This window comes from Macaca nemestrina, chromosome 4 (genome assembly GCF_043159975.1).
Source record: "Macaca nemestrina isolate mMacNem1 chromosome 4, mMacNem.hap1, whole genome shotgun sequence".
Lineage (NCBI taxonomy): Eukaryota > Metazoa > Chordata > Mammalia > Primates > Cercopithecidae > Macaca > Macaca nemestrina.
The window spans coordinates 83,140,486-83,154,984 of NC_092128.1; the positions used below are offsets into that span (position 1 = coordinate 83,140,486).

A 14,499-nucleotide genomic window follows, 5' to 3' on the forward strand; every position below is an offset into this window, starting at 1 on the left:
GGAGTGTAAGAAAGCAAAACACTAGAATCTAAGAAAGGCACCAGTGCCCCAGGAGACCATGTTTGAGTGTCTGTCTTCAAATGAATTTTTTATATTGATGAGTCAACTTGATATATAATTTTATTTGTTTCACCCAAGGTAGATTTCCCTCTTCCTTCACTGGGAACCAGTCATGTATCACAGAAAATACTTAAATGAAGACATAGAACTCTTTCATTTTAGTGTTTCTGAAAATTACTAAAATCTAAAGCTACATATTTTTCTCTTAGTTTCAAATAATTTGTAATAAGCATTGCAATATCTGTTCCAAGTAAATAAAAGGAAGTCTCAAAACGGCTCATTTTTTTAAACTTAACATAATAGACTACTCTAAAAAATGAGAAATAAGCACTGCTTTTTTGTTCTTGTGCTGTATGTGTCATTTGCTAAAGAGGAGCCTTAATATATATAGTCCATACTCATTTTTTCCACTTAACATTTCATCACTCTGTTGCTCACTTTCTAAAAAGTTCTTCTTATTTGCTTGCCATTCCTTTTAGGCATATTAATTGTTCGTATCCACTGATATTTACCTTGTTAAAAACTGACAGTTGAAAAACTATCAATATATGCAGTCAGGATTTCATATTTTAAGATATGACTTGTAGAAATTCATTTTAATGCAGTAAACCTTCTCTGTTGTGTTTTGATTTCCCTAAATTAGGAAGGTACTTCTCTTCACATTTTCATTGTTGTTTTTGTTTTGCTTTATTTGTTTTTGGGTTGTTTTTTTTTTCAGACAGAGTCTCGCTCTGTTGCCCAGGCTAGAGTGCAGTGGTGTCTCTGCTCACCGCAACCTCCACCTTCCAGGTTCAAGCAGTTCTCCTGTCTCAGCCTCCCGAGTAGCTGGGACTATAGGTGCGTGCCACCACACCCAGCAAATTTTTTATATTTTTAGTAGAGACAGGGTTTCACCATGTTAGCTACAATGGTCTCAATCTCTGGACCTTCTGATCCACCTGTCTTAGCCTCCCAAAGTGCTGAGATTACAGGAGTCAACCATCGTGCCCAGCCCATTTGCTATTCTTAAATGTGTAGGACACTGTGTTCATTTTTTTCCCCATGGGATTGCATTTGGCTTCCAAGTAGTTTGATATTTGATCCAGAGTTGTAATATACTTAGTTTCTTAAGAAAACAAAAATGTATTTTATTGATATCACCATTATTATTAATTTTTGCAATTAAATTATAATATCCAGAGTTCAGAGTGCAAAGATAGAATAATCCTCTTGTTTATGAACAACATAATAACCTATTGGGTCTTCCGGGCCCTTCTGTGCTAGTAACATCATTCTTACCAAGTGGTTTTGTTCATCAATTACTCACTTTCAGGGAAAGGCATAATTCATTTGAGATTAAAAAAAAAAAAAAGAGCTTTTTAAAAAAGTTATTGATGGCCGGGCGCGGTGGCTCAAGCCTGTAATCCCAGCACTTTGGGAGGCCGAGACAGGCGGATCACGAGGTCAGGAGATCAAGACCATCCTGGCTAACCTGGTGAAACCCCGTCTCTACTAAAAAATACAAGAAAAAAACTAGCCGGGTGAGGGGGCAGGTGCCTGTAGTCCCAGCTACTCAGGAGGCTGAGGCAGGAGAATGGCGTAAACCCAGGAGGCAGAGCTTGCAGTGAGCTGAGATCCAGCCACTGCACTCCAGCCTGGGCGACAGAGCGAGACTCCGTCTCAAAAAAAATTAATTAATTAATTAATTAATTAATCTCATAAGATACTGAAACATCTACAGAAAAGTAATAGAAAGTCTTTGATATTTAATATTAATAGCAGTGGTTTTGAGATTGTTTTTAAGTTTGAATGATAAATTTGCTTGTCATAAAATATATATACACTTCAACCAAGAAGAAACGATTACAAAGCAAATTTATTGGGAAACAAAAAGCATTTTTTTAATCATATTGAACAATATTGATTTTAATGTTGTAAAATCCTCTGAACTCTGCTATGTGAGAGGACTAATTAAAATCACTTGAAATAGCTAAAGCATCTTATAATTTCTCTATAAGTTATTCATAAATCCACTGCCTGGAGCAAGTGGAAGATACACAGATGGCTTAATTCAGCAAGTTCCTAATGTGAGATGTTTCAAAAGCTCAGACAGAGAAGAGTTTCTTATTAATGTACTTTCGTGTTAATGAAATCCACAGAAAAGCAGGAGTATATTTGGAAATTTTTGAAAAATAGATTTGTAACATGTTTTGCATATAAGATATTTTTCTCACTCCATTTCTATTCATATATATGTAGATGACTTAACTACTTCCTCCCAAGATTTTGATTTTATCATTGTGACTGATTCTAAGCCTGGTTTTCACCACTGGCACCAGAAGAGAGTCTTTTCTTGGAATCTAGAGTCTCAGCTTCGCAGTTCTACAGAATAAATCTTTCCTTCACCCTTCATAACACACACACTATAGACAGACAGGCACCCTATACAAGAGGGGTGTGTGTGTGTGTGTGTGTGTGTGTACATACATTTTTAATTCAAAATAAATTTTAAAAACTGTTCCATTATAAAAAGATTTGATTAAATGTACTCTTTTCACCTAGCTATTGTAAACTATCAATTTAATGTGAGAGAAATTTTATGAAATCTATACATAATTCATGAAGCCTTATTTTAGATACTAACTTTAATATATTTCCTTACCCAGGGGACCAATAGTGCAGGGGGTAAAAACTAATTGATCGTAATTTCATCTTCTTTTCTATCCATATTCTTTATAGAGATACTAACAAACAGTGAAATAAACATGAGGTAACTGGATGAAGCACTGTTTATACCCTCAGTCGACGATGCTCTTTATCAATGTAGCCCAGATAAGCAACTAGGAGCTGAAACCCTTGGCAGAGTACTTTACCAATTGTACCTCTCATACTTACCAGGTGATTTCCAATCTGAAGATGGTGTTTTAAAAGGTATTGCAACATTAAAAAGCAAAGCATAATAGCTAAATTAAAGAATTCCTGTTAGAACTTCTTTTTACAAAATGTGTAACAAGTTTACCCTCCCCTAAATAAATATGCAGTGACATTTAGTTACATATAAAGAATTAAGTTTGCCTTTCTAATTTGGAAACTGTTAAAAGCATAAAGACCAAAAGAAGTAGTCAGGCACGGTGGCCATGCCTGTAATCCCAGTGCTTTGATAAACTGAAACAGAAGGATTGCTTGAGGCCAGGAGTTCAAGTTCAGCCTGGGCAACATAATGAAATCCACCCCATCTCTTAAAAAAACTGAAAATAAAAAACAGGTAGCAGATATAAGGATATGATTCACAAAAAAGAAAATTTCAGTGGATAATACATGTATCTAAAAAAATTCAACCACGTTTGCCATAAAAATGCAAATAAAATTAAATTGAGTGTCATTTTCTCTATCAAATTAGAAAATGTCTTTGAAAGATTACGCAAAATGCTGCTAGATGTAGAGTAAGACAGAAATGTTCATATTCTGCTAATGGGATATAAACTGTTACAATTTCTCTTGAAACAATGGAGCAGTATATATCCTGAACTTAAAACACAGTTATGTACTTTGATTTACTCCTCCAACCCAGTCTAGGAGATAATCAGAAATGCAATCAAACACTTGTATGCAAAGATATTCTACTTAATATTCAATAATCAAAAAGAAGCAACTTGAATGTCTAACAAATTTAAAATATTAAACTAATTATTGTATAACTATATTATGAAATCGTATTTACCCATTGGAGATAAGGTTTTGGTAGAATATTTTACACCGGGAGAAAACGCTTACTCTATAATGGAAAGAAAAATAAGTTATATCAATGAGTCGGTTGTCTATTAATGTATGACATATATACATAGAACCCCTTTTATAGTAAATAGTAAATAAGTATAGAATGATTATGACAACTTTTTTTTTAAATAAAAACAATGTAAAAGTATTGAAAGTCTATACAACTGTAATTCTAGACCTAGATTTATTATTAATCTATATTTAAGCCAAAAATATTTATCAATTATAAGGATTACATTCTTAGAACTATGATTAGCCTTGACTGAAATTTTTAGTTTTTATTTGGAATATTGACAGCTAGGAAAATAAAAAATGTGCTTTTAACCATGCCAAAATACTGAGAAGCCTTATTCCTGTGTTATCTGTCAATTCTAGTGACTGGTAAGCAGACAGGAGGGAGATGGGGAATCTGGTTGCACTCTAGAAAGCAGTAAGAGATGCTGGCTCTGACAGTCACAAAGGAAGTCAGATACTATGGTAATAATTTTTTCATATAACAGATAATTGCAACTTTTTTCTAGAAGGTAAAAAAGAAGTAAAACATTTATTCAACTGATCACAGGTAACCAAACAATCATGAATATATTATTGTGCAAAGTTTAAGGTGAATGGATAGATACTCTTTTTAATTGTAAGAGAGCTGCTACAGCAGAAATACTTCAAGGAAATTCTCAAGATTTTTACTCATTTTCCTCTATCTATTACCAGCAACCATAAAATGTTAGAAAAATCAGAATATATGTGTTTAAAACAAGCAACCTGCATCTAATCCAAATGAAAAAAAATATCAGTCCCAGAAAGCTAGTCTTCATGATTGAACGTCAATCAGAGTCTGTTTCCTAGAATCCGTATTGTATTACCAAGGGGCAGAATGGTACTAAGTACACATATTTTGATGCACACCACACTAAAATGTATTGTGCGTGTCATCTTGGAAGAAGAAACGTTTCTACTGTATTCACTAGTTTTTAGATGTCACAGTCATAAATATACTAGCTTGATATTTTCAATTCAGAAGAAATATGTCCCTTATAAATGCTGGCATTTGTATGTGGACACTTTCTGAGAAAAAGAACAATTTATGCACAGTGCTATGAATGTAACCTGATTAATTTCCCTCTGATGTAACACAGAAGGCCTGCTTGACCAAATCTGTATGCAAATCAAGGAAGGGTGGTACCACTTTTTCTCCACTTGTGGATGGACGGATTATCATATGAACTAAAAGTTTCATATACTGCAACTTCTACTCATCAGTTCTGAAATGTCACCAGAGTTGGGCATGGAGCTTTTCATTTTCTACAAAGGTTTTCTCGAGACAACATCAGTTAGATTTGAGATAAGGAAAAACACACTTTAATTAAGGCTTTGAAATTTCTCAAAGACAAAGAACAGAAGTCGATCTCATATTATGCATAGTCCAAATTATCATACTAAAGCTAAAGAAGAGAAATGGTGTTGGCGTTTTAACTCATTGCTGATTGGTTTCTAGCTGCTAAAATCTTTCATTTTAAGAATATCTCATGCCAGGTGCGGTGGCTTACGCCTGTAATCCCAGCATTTTGGGAGGTCGAGGCGGGTGGATCACGAGGTCAGCAATTCGAGACCAGCCTGATCAACATGGTGAAACCCCGTCTCTACTAAAAATACAAAAACAAAAGAAAGCTGAGCGTGGTGGCGGGCACCTGTAACCCCAGTGACTTGGGAAGCTGAGGCAGGAGAATCACATGAAACCGGAAGGCAGAGGTTGCAGTGACCCCAGATTGTGCCACTGCACTCTAGCCTGGGCAATAAGAGCAAAACTTCATCTCAAAAAAAAAAAAAAAAAAAAAGAATATGTCCGTGAGAAAACCAGAAAAATGACAATGGACATATATTTCTCCAACAAATTGTTGTATGTTTCTCTTACTATTTTGAATCTGGAGTGTCTCTAGAAGAAATACAAAGGTAAAGGTCGATCTTATGTTGGAATGTGGCCACCTTGTATATGGAATGGATATTGAAAAATAGATATTGAAAATAAGCTCTGAAAAAGGGATGGATAACTATAAAAATACTTAAATACTGTATGTTTATTCAAACTTATTGAAGCAATTTGGTTTTCAAATTGGGTTAAGTAACAGCAACCTTTCATGACTTTTAAAATGGATTGCCCTTAGTTGTGTTCTGAACCATGATTTGAAGTTGTATTCTTTTTATATTTCAAAATATGAGATGGCTCAATTATGGAGGAAATATGACTCAATACATCGAAAAAATATTCATTTGTGTATATGGAGATCAAAACATTTCTGCTTCTGTCATGTACTTTCTGATTAAATTTACATAAGTTACCTAACATCTCCACTAGTTTTCTATCTCTGCAACAGAGATAACACTTCTGTCTACAAATAACAGAAAATTCAAAGAATTTAAATAAACTCTCTGTCGTCATTATTTTAGTAGAAAATGTATTATTTAATTCTACCCTATTTGCTTATTTTCTTATAATGTCTCAATCTGTATGTGTAATGTATAATGTATACATTTATATATTATGCTATTACCATATATTCTGCTGTCAGTCACTTTCTGTGATTACATGCATGCTGTCATGGAGTGTCATACATCTGGAAGTGGGCTACAGTCTATTTCAGGTCAGAGGTATAATAGAATAGAATGCATGTTGTGCTTTTATTAGTACAGCATTCTAAATACTTTTTTCTGATTCTTTGGATTAAAGTTTTCTTCTTTTGTCTGCTTCTTTCGTGTGACTTAGCATTTACTCAGTTGCAATAAAATTTTTTTTTAATTTAAATGCTCCTCCCCTAAATTTGCCTCTATTCTATCATCTTAGGTAAATATCTGCCCTCTTCGATTAGTTCATAGCAACTAATTTATATTTTGAATCTTTTTGTGACTTTCAAAAGTATTGCATTCTTAATTTTTTCTTGGATTAAACTGTCCAAAGGAATAAAAAAGATGAATTTTTGAAACTAAGCTTTTCTCTATGCCATCATTCACTGATTGCCTAAGATCCAAATTATAATTTGCACATAATGAGGCCTCTAAAGTTGAATTTCAGTAGACATTATGCTATCAGCTGGGTTGGAAGGAGTTGAGAAAGGGGTTGACTCATAAAGAGATATATCCAATACAGTCATCACTAAATCATGAAATCCTATTTTTTACCTCTCCTAGATGAGATATAGCTCATGAAAAGGTATCTCCACTGATTCAAGGTCTTAGCAGATGAATCTGAAAATGCTGACAAAATCGAAACTAAATTTTCATGATTTTGTTCTACACATTTGTTTTGCCTAGAAGGAAATGTAACCCCAGAAAATTCAAGTTGCCTATACAAGTTCAGCCAGGATTGACTTAAATAATCTTGAATAAGTTACTTAACCTTTAAGATTCCAACATAGCTTTCTCTATTGAATAGGAATAGTTGTGGTGGACTATAACTCCATTCCTTCTAGCATTAAAATTTGTATGAGTCCTAGAAGCTCTATGGTTCATATAAAGTTCTATAATTCATATAAGTCCTGTAAGTTCATATGAATTTAGTCGTATCTCATTTTCCACACACTATTCATTCAACAATATTTATTGAATATCTAATAGGTTTCATTTGCTGTTTGGTGCCATAGTTCTGTAGCATCTAGGTGCAGTCGGATATGCTAACAATACAAGGTCAATATTTTATAGTTTCATCATTCTGTGAATAATCTCCTAGACAATGTATTAAATTTATTTCTTCCTATTTCTGTGTATAGGGAAGGAAAAGATTATGGCCATTAAATTGTGATTTTTTTTCCATTGATTTTACACTTTTAAAACTATTTTGATGGAGCAAAGTATTTCAATCCAATATACTATAGTATTTTAGTCAACGTCGTGGGTTCTGGATAGAGTCAGACCACCTGTATTCAAATTTGTATTTGCACTCTCCTTCAGCTTCATTCTCTGTACTTCATTATCTTCTGCAAATCAGATAATACTGTAATTTTGCGGTAAGAATTAAATGATAGTAGTGTGTAGAATAATTTCTTGAATATTTTAAGAATAAAACTACTCTTTTCTGATATTATGGCAAATAAACTGATAAATTATTGTCAAATCAAAGTATAATTATCAAGTATCCTTAAATTTTATAATTTAATTTATACGCCTACTTTTTTTCAGAGACTAACTTCATGAGTGCAATTTAACATATCTCTAAGAAGTATCCATTTGCATATATGGAGATCAAAACATTTCTGCTTCTGTCATGTATTTTCTGATTAAATTTAGGTAAGTTACCTAACATCTCGAGACTAGTTTCCTATCTCTGCAACAGAGATAACTTTTTTCTATAAATAACAGAAAATTCAAAAAATTAAGTGAAATAATTTTGGGAATAATTTTGACAACTTGGAATATGAGCCTGATGATCACTCTATTTGGATTTTTCATCCACCTGATACTTAATGTTGTTATTCTAGAAACTTGGGAAGACAACTCAGGGACTAAATTTTACAAGTCTGTCTTTGAGATCAAAATCCATAAAGACAACCTATTAGAACGCTGAAATAAACTCAAATAAAAGTAAGACTACATTGATCCTTTAGAAAAATGAAGACACGGTTCATGGCCTGCAAAATGCAGTTTCTCCAGTGCCTGGTGTCTGGCCTCAGCAATGAGACAGTAAACCAATATGTGACCAGGGTGTCTTTTAAAACCATATAGACTCCTCCTTTTATTTCCTGTGACCACATAATAACAACAAAACAGAATGTCATTGAAATTTTTGGTCAGTTCTTTACGGAAAGCTGAAAAATATTTTGAGTGCTTTTCAAGGAATTAAACTGATCCAGCAGATTAATTTGGACCAATAGAGGCTTCACTCTTTAAAGCCAATTCTCTCTGCAAAACTTCAATAGCAAAGCCAGGGTAGTGGAAAAATTGCAAACAAAAATATTTTCAACTGAAAATATGAAAACAGATTCAGTCTCCTTTAAGTGATCTACAAAGTACTTAGCCTCATCACTGGCATGTAGAACAAGGCAATGTACTTGTTTAAAATTTTTAAATATTTGTACAGTTATAACCAATAAGAACCAAACAAGCAGCTCTCTAGCATGGGAAACACCAGGTCATAATATCAATATTTAAAGTATATCCTAATTTGCCAACTAATTTGTGGACATTATCCCATCACTTAGAATCAGAAAACTCTGTTACCACATTTTTCAAAGCAAACACAAAAAACTCTCTACTGGAAGTATGCCAATTCTCAAGTATCATGTGAGCATTTAGAAGAATACATATTGATTGGAAGGTGACTAAGCTGAAATTAGTTTAATGAATTATAAATATTCGGTGCCCGTGATAGTTATTATTTTTCTTTGAAAAGAAATATGTTATTTTTGTAAAACTTTCAAACATTGCTTAATTTGAAAACCATCTATCTTCATTTGGCTGCTGCCTTTCCCAAATCTCTAACAAGACTATGAATTAGTAACTTCAAGACAGTGTAACTCACCATTAAATTTCCTATATCTGAGAAAGAGCTCTTCATTAAAACTCTGCTTCCAAAATGAGATTCAATCATGGCAAATGCAAAACAGTCCACATATGACAGGAAAATCACAAATGCAAATACAAACTAAATTGTAGCTTACTGTCAATTATACCTTTAGAATAGTTCTTGGAAAAGTCAAGCTTTTTCTTCAATTAAATGATGTATATAGGGAGGCAAATGAGAGCCAGAATCTAGGATTTCAGAATGAAACAAGTTCTAGATAAATTCAAATCTCATTGCAGAATCATTTAGCCAACAGCCCATATGGCCAGCTGCACCTTTATGAATGTGACAAAGGCAGAGTGATTTGAAACAGCTCAGCAAAAAAAAAAAAAAAAAAATATATATATATATATATATATATATATATATAAAGCACTTGGACATTCAATGGGGATAAATTATAGCTTATAAATTATGTATTTATCTAAGAAGTGAAATTCAAAAAGAATTGCTTAAAAATTATGTTCATAGCATATATGCATTCTGAGGTAGCTGTTGTAAGAAAGGGCAGTTTTAACAATGAAATATTTCTCGTATTATTTTCAGAGAAATTAACCTTAATTAAATCAATATGTGTGGGGGGGATTTTGGTTGTTTTTTGTTTTTGTTTTTGTTTTGTTTTTTGTTTTTTTGGCTATGTAGAATTTCCATATATTTGACTTCTACCTTTTATTGCACTAGTTTGCTCTGGAAATTTGAAAGAAAAGACCATAGAAAAGGAATACCCAAATACTGGTTATTTTGGTGAAGATATTTGCAGTATAAAAGGATTCTCATTGTTGTGCTAGAATAAGAAGTGTTGGGGCATATTAAAATATCATTTTCATAATGGCTTGTAAGAGTATAGACAAAAAGCAAGGGACATGTGTCATGAAAAAGATTACCCCAATAGTCAGTATACATTTGAAGATTTTTAGTCACATTACATTATTACTAATAATCTGGCATGTATATATCATCTCAATGGTTATTTATATGCCATTGTTTTCCCTCATTTGCTCAAGTGTCTTTAATTCAGCAAGTTTATTTAATGAAACACATTCATAATAAAACATTAATGAAAACAGAATTTTTGAAAAATGTAAGACTGAGATTGATTGAACTTTTATTTTAACTAAGAAGCAGAATTCTGTATACGTCTACAGTATGTGAAAACTCAGCAGATCCTTTTAAATGTAAACAATATATATATAACCTAGTCTCAGAGAGGTAACTTAGGACATTAAGTTATAAACTATGCAGATCCCACTTATTTTTCATTCACCCCATGGTCATGACACTGATCTAGGGCTTGGATTGGAGCCAAAGTTTCTTCACCTGTATCTAAAAATGGGAATGCCTTCAGGAGGCTAGAGGGCAAGACAAATACCATTTGCTGGGCAAAGTCAGGGTTTATTGACAAGAAAAGCCAAGATCAAAAAACCACAGGCAAAATTGCTATGTAGGTCATAAAACCAGAATTTTAGAAGAGACATGGATAGGACCAATATTGCTGCATTTTGGACAGCAGTGATGTGTAGAAGATGGGTGGGGAAATAATGAAGCTGGCAGGAGAAAGTGACAGGTGCCATCAACATTTGCTTTCAATAGCTAGTGCATATATATTTCATGGAAGACCCTGTGGTCTCTAAAAGCCATGATTGGTGTAGCCAGTGGGAGGTAAGTCCAGTTCTTTCATTTTTGAAATTTTCCATACTATCACAGTCTTATATTTAGCCTTTTTCTTGAAAATATTTCTATATAGAATTGTTATTTTCTTGCTGTGGTAAGCACAATATGAGGACAGATATTTAATAATATTAACAGCTAACATTTGTTGAATGGTTAGTATCACCAACCAGGAACTTAGCACTTTGAACAACATACCTTATTTTACAAAGTAGTAGTCTATTTACATTTTAGTTCTGATGTAACTAAAGTCAGCAAGGTTGTATGATTACCTGTTTGTAATCATAATAGAGGGATGATGCTTACTTTAACATGGTAATTATGCCCTCTGCTGGTAGTTAATAGTTTCTATACCATCTACTTTTTGAAATGATGCTTGTAAACAAGAGCCCAGGACGATGTCATCATGTGAATTAATTATGCACTACTTTTATAACTCTGGTTTGCTATTCCTAAGGTCAACATTGTATGAAGAAGGCCATGAAAACAGGATATATTTCAGAGGAAGGAAGATTTTTATTAAAAAGTTATATTCCAGGAACTGATTTTCAAGTCTGGAAAGGAAATTGCCTTTAGTAGGGGTAGGACATGAAGAGGGGAAATTTTATTAAAGTGACTTGAAATTGTTATGAGTCAAAAAGTGTGCCAGGGAAAGAGCTATCTTTGAGACTGGATATTTGTGGCAGTAATAGGAAATAAGTATCTGTCTTCAGGATGCAGCATTTAGCATTAGGAAAAAATAAAACACACAAACAAAATATCAATAAGCAAAACAAAACATATTTGTAATCAGATGTATTTTATTTATTTATTTGTTTGTTTGTTTGTTTATTTATTTATTTAGCAAAATTGAGCAAGAATGAAAATGGAATGGTGCCAAGGGAGCAATTTTTCTCAGGATGTAATTGGAAGACCTAGCCGTCATTCAAATCTTCAGATTTGCATTGCTCCAGTTTCATCTGAAGAGCACCAGATTCAAAAAGCAGTCTCTGATTTTCTTCCTTGGAGGAAGAGCTAGTGTAAGGCTCTATCCATGATACAGAAGCTGGCAGAAGTTGAGATTTCTCAGTGCTGTATGTTCCCATTTGCAAGATCCTCTGGAGGAAGTATTTAGGACCATCTACAAGGAAAAGCTGAGACTTGTCCTAGAAAACATGGCCTTCTCTTTTTCAACTATTCTTCATATTATCGTCATGTCAGCAGAATTCTTCACAGGGATCACAGTAAACGGGTTTCTTATCATTGTTAACTGTAATGAATTGGTCAGACATAGAAAGCTAATGCCAATTCAAATCCTCTTAATGTGCATAGGGATGTCTCGATTGGGTCTGCAGATGGTGTTAATGGTACAAAGTTTTTTCTCTGTGTTCTTTCCACTCTTTTATGTCAAAAAACTTCATGGTGCAGCAATGATGTTCCTTTGGATGTTTTTTAGCTCTATCAGCCTCTGGTTTGCCACCTGCCTTTCTGTATTTTACTGCCTCAAGATTTCAGGCTTCACTCAGTCCTGTTTTCTTTGGTTGAAATTCAGGATGCCAAAGTTAATATCTTGGCTGCTTCTGGGAAGTCTTCTGGCCTCTGTGGGCATTGCATCTCTGTGTATCGAGGTAGATTACCCTAAAACTGAGGAAGAGGACGCCCTCAGAAACACCACACTTTATTTTGCACACAGAACAAAGATAAAGAAAATTAGTGAAGTGCTTCTTGTCAACTTGGCATTATTATTTCCTCTGGCCATATTTGTGATGTGCACTTCTGTGTTACTCATCTCTCTTTACAAGCACAATCATCGGATGCAACATGGATCTCATGGCTTTAGAAACGCCAGCACAGAAGCCCATATAAATGCATTAAAAACAGTGATAACATTCTTCTGCTTCTTTATTTCTTATTTTGCTGCCTTCATGACGAATATGACATTTAGCTCACCTTACAGAAGTCACCAGTTCTTTATGCTGAAGGACATAATGGCAGCATATCCCTCTGGCCACTCAGTTATAATAATCTTGAGTAATTCGAAGTTCCAACAATCATTTAGAAGAATTTTCTGCCTCAAAAAGAAACCGTGACGAGGAAGAACAGTGTGAACTATTTCTTTCCTCGATATAGATTCAATGGACTTACTTGGGTTTTGTGTGCTGACTCTCCCTCTCTCTGGTAATTTTCTGCCAGTGTCTGATCCCCAAGACAAGTGAGGCACTAATTTTGATGTTGGATGGGTGGGATATATCTTTTTTTTCACGACTGACATACTTAAAACTATTGTGATGGTAATACATTTAAGTAACAATACTTGCACTGGAGTATAGTTACATTTTAGAAATTAAAAAAATACTAAGACTTCATTTGGCTGAGCAAGGTAATTCTTTTAATCTCTCTACCCAAGTCATCGGGAAGCACCTGGTTTAAACAAGAGAAAGTATCTTGATTTAGTTCAAGAATTGAAACAATAAAATAATTTGGCTTTAGGGACATTTAAGTATTTTTCAAAGAGATTCAAATTTTATGTTGAAACTGTCTGTCATAGCATGTCCTCAGCAATACTGGTTATGGTCTTATATTGCTTTTGATTTCAGATTGGAAGATGATAAGATGCAAATTGAGTTGGCATGCCTATGCATACGTAAACACAATCCAAAGTCTCAATTATTTTACAAAACGGAAATCTTTTCCAGCTCTCAGGAGTACTAAACCCACTCCCAGAGAGAATGTGGAGGAGGTTGCTGATAGCCGGATCCCAGGGAACAAATGTTCAACACCAGGTATCTTAACTTCTTTCCAACTGAGAATTTTGCCTGGAGTATGGCAGCATCAAATGCCTTGAAGGTCTAAAGTAAAACAGATCCCTGTTTACTCTTGAAATCTATTGCTAGATTTGAATTGATTCTGCTCTTTAAGGATCTCGAATAGTCTTACTTTAGGAAAGAAAAATATGTTTTGCAATATCTGACATCACTTAGGATATCTGTTTAAATCTACAAAATCCACGCCGGATGCAGTGGCTCATGCCTGTAATCCCAGCACTTTGGGAGGCCAAGGTGGGTGGATAACTCGAACCCAGGAGTTTGAAACCAGCCTGGGCAACATGGCAAAAACCCATCTCTACAAAAAAATACAAAAACTAGCCAGACATCGTGGCGCATGCCTGTAATCCCAGTTGCTTGGGGGCTGAGGTGACGGAATTGCTTGATCCCAGGAGGTGGAGGTTGGAGTGAGCTGAGATTGCGCTACTGAACTCTAGCCTGGGTGACAGAGCAAGACCCTGTCAAATAAGTAAGTAAATAAATCTATAAAATCCTTATTGGCTCTTGAAGATAAAAGATACATTTTAGTATTTTAATTGTAAATAAATTGCTATTAAAGTAAATTAAAAGTTGCTGGGATGAGGGAAAAAACTAAATATGTGTAGGAATACGTGCAATAATTTGCTACCAGATAAAAAAAAAATTAGAATCTTTATTAGTATT

General features: G+C 34.1%; 1 protein-coding gene across 1 annotated transcript in view; it reads left to right on the forward strand.

Annotated features, from left to right (window-relative positions):
• Positions 1 to 5,005: 5,005 nt before the first annotated feature.
• Positions 5,006 to 14,499, forward strand: part of C4H7orf78 (chromosome 4 C7orf78 homolog) — an 86,809-nt gene continuing 77,315 nt past the window's right edge. The window contains exons 1-2 of the mRNA XM_071094893.1: positions 5,006 to 5,763; positions 7,984 to 8,091. The gene's annotated coding sequence lies outside the window, so the exon portion shown is untranslated. The remainder of the gene's footprint in view (positions 5,764 to 7,983; positions 8,092 to 14,499) is intronic.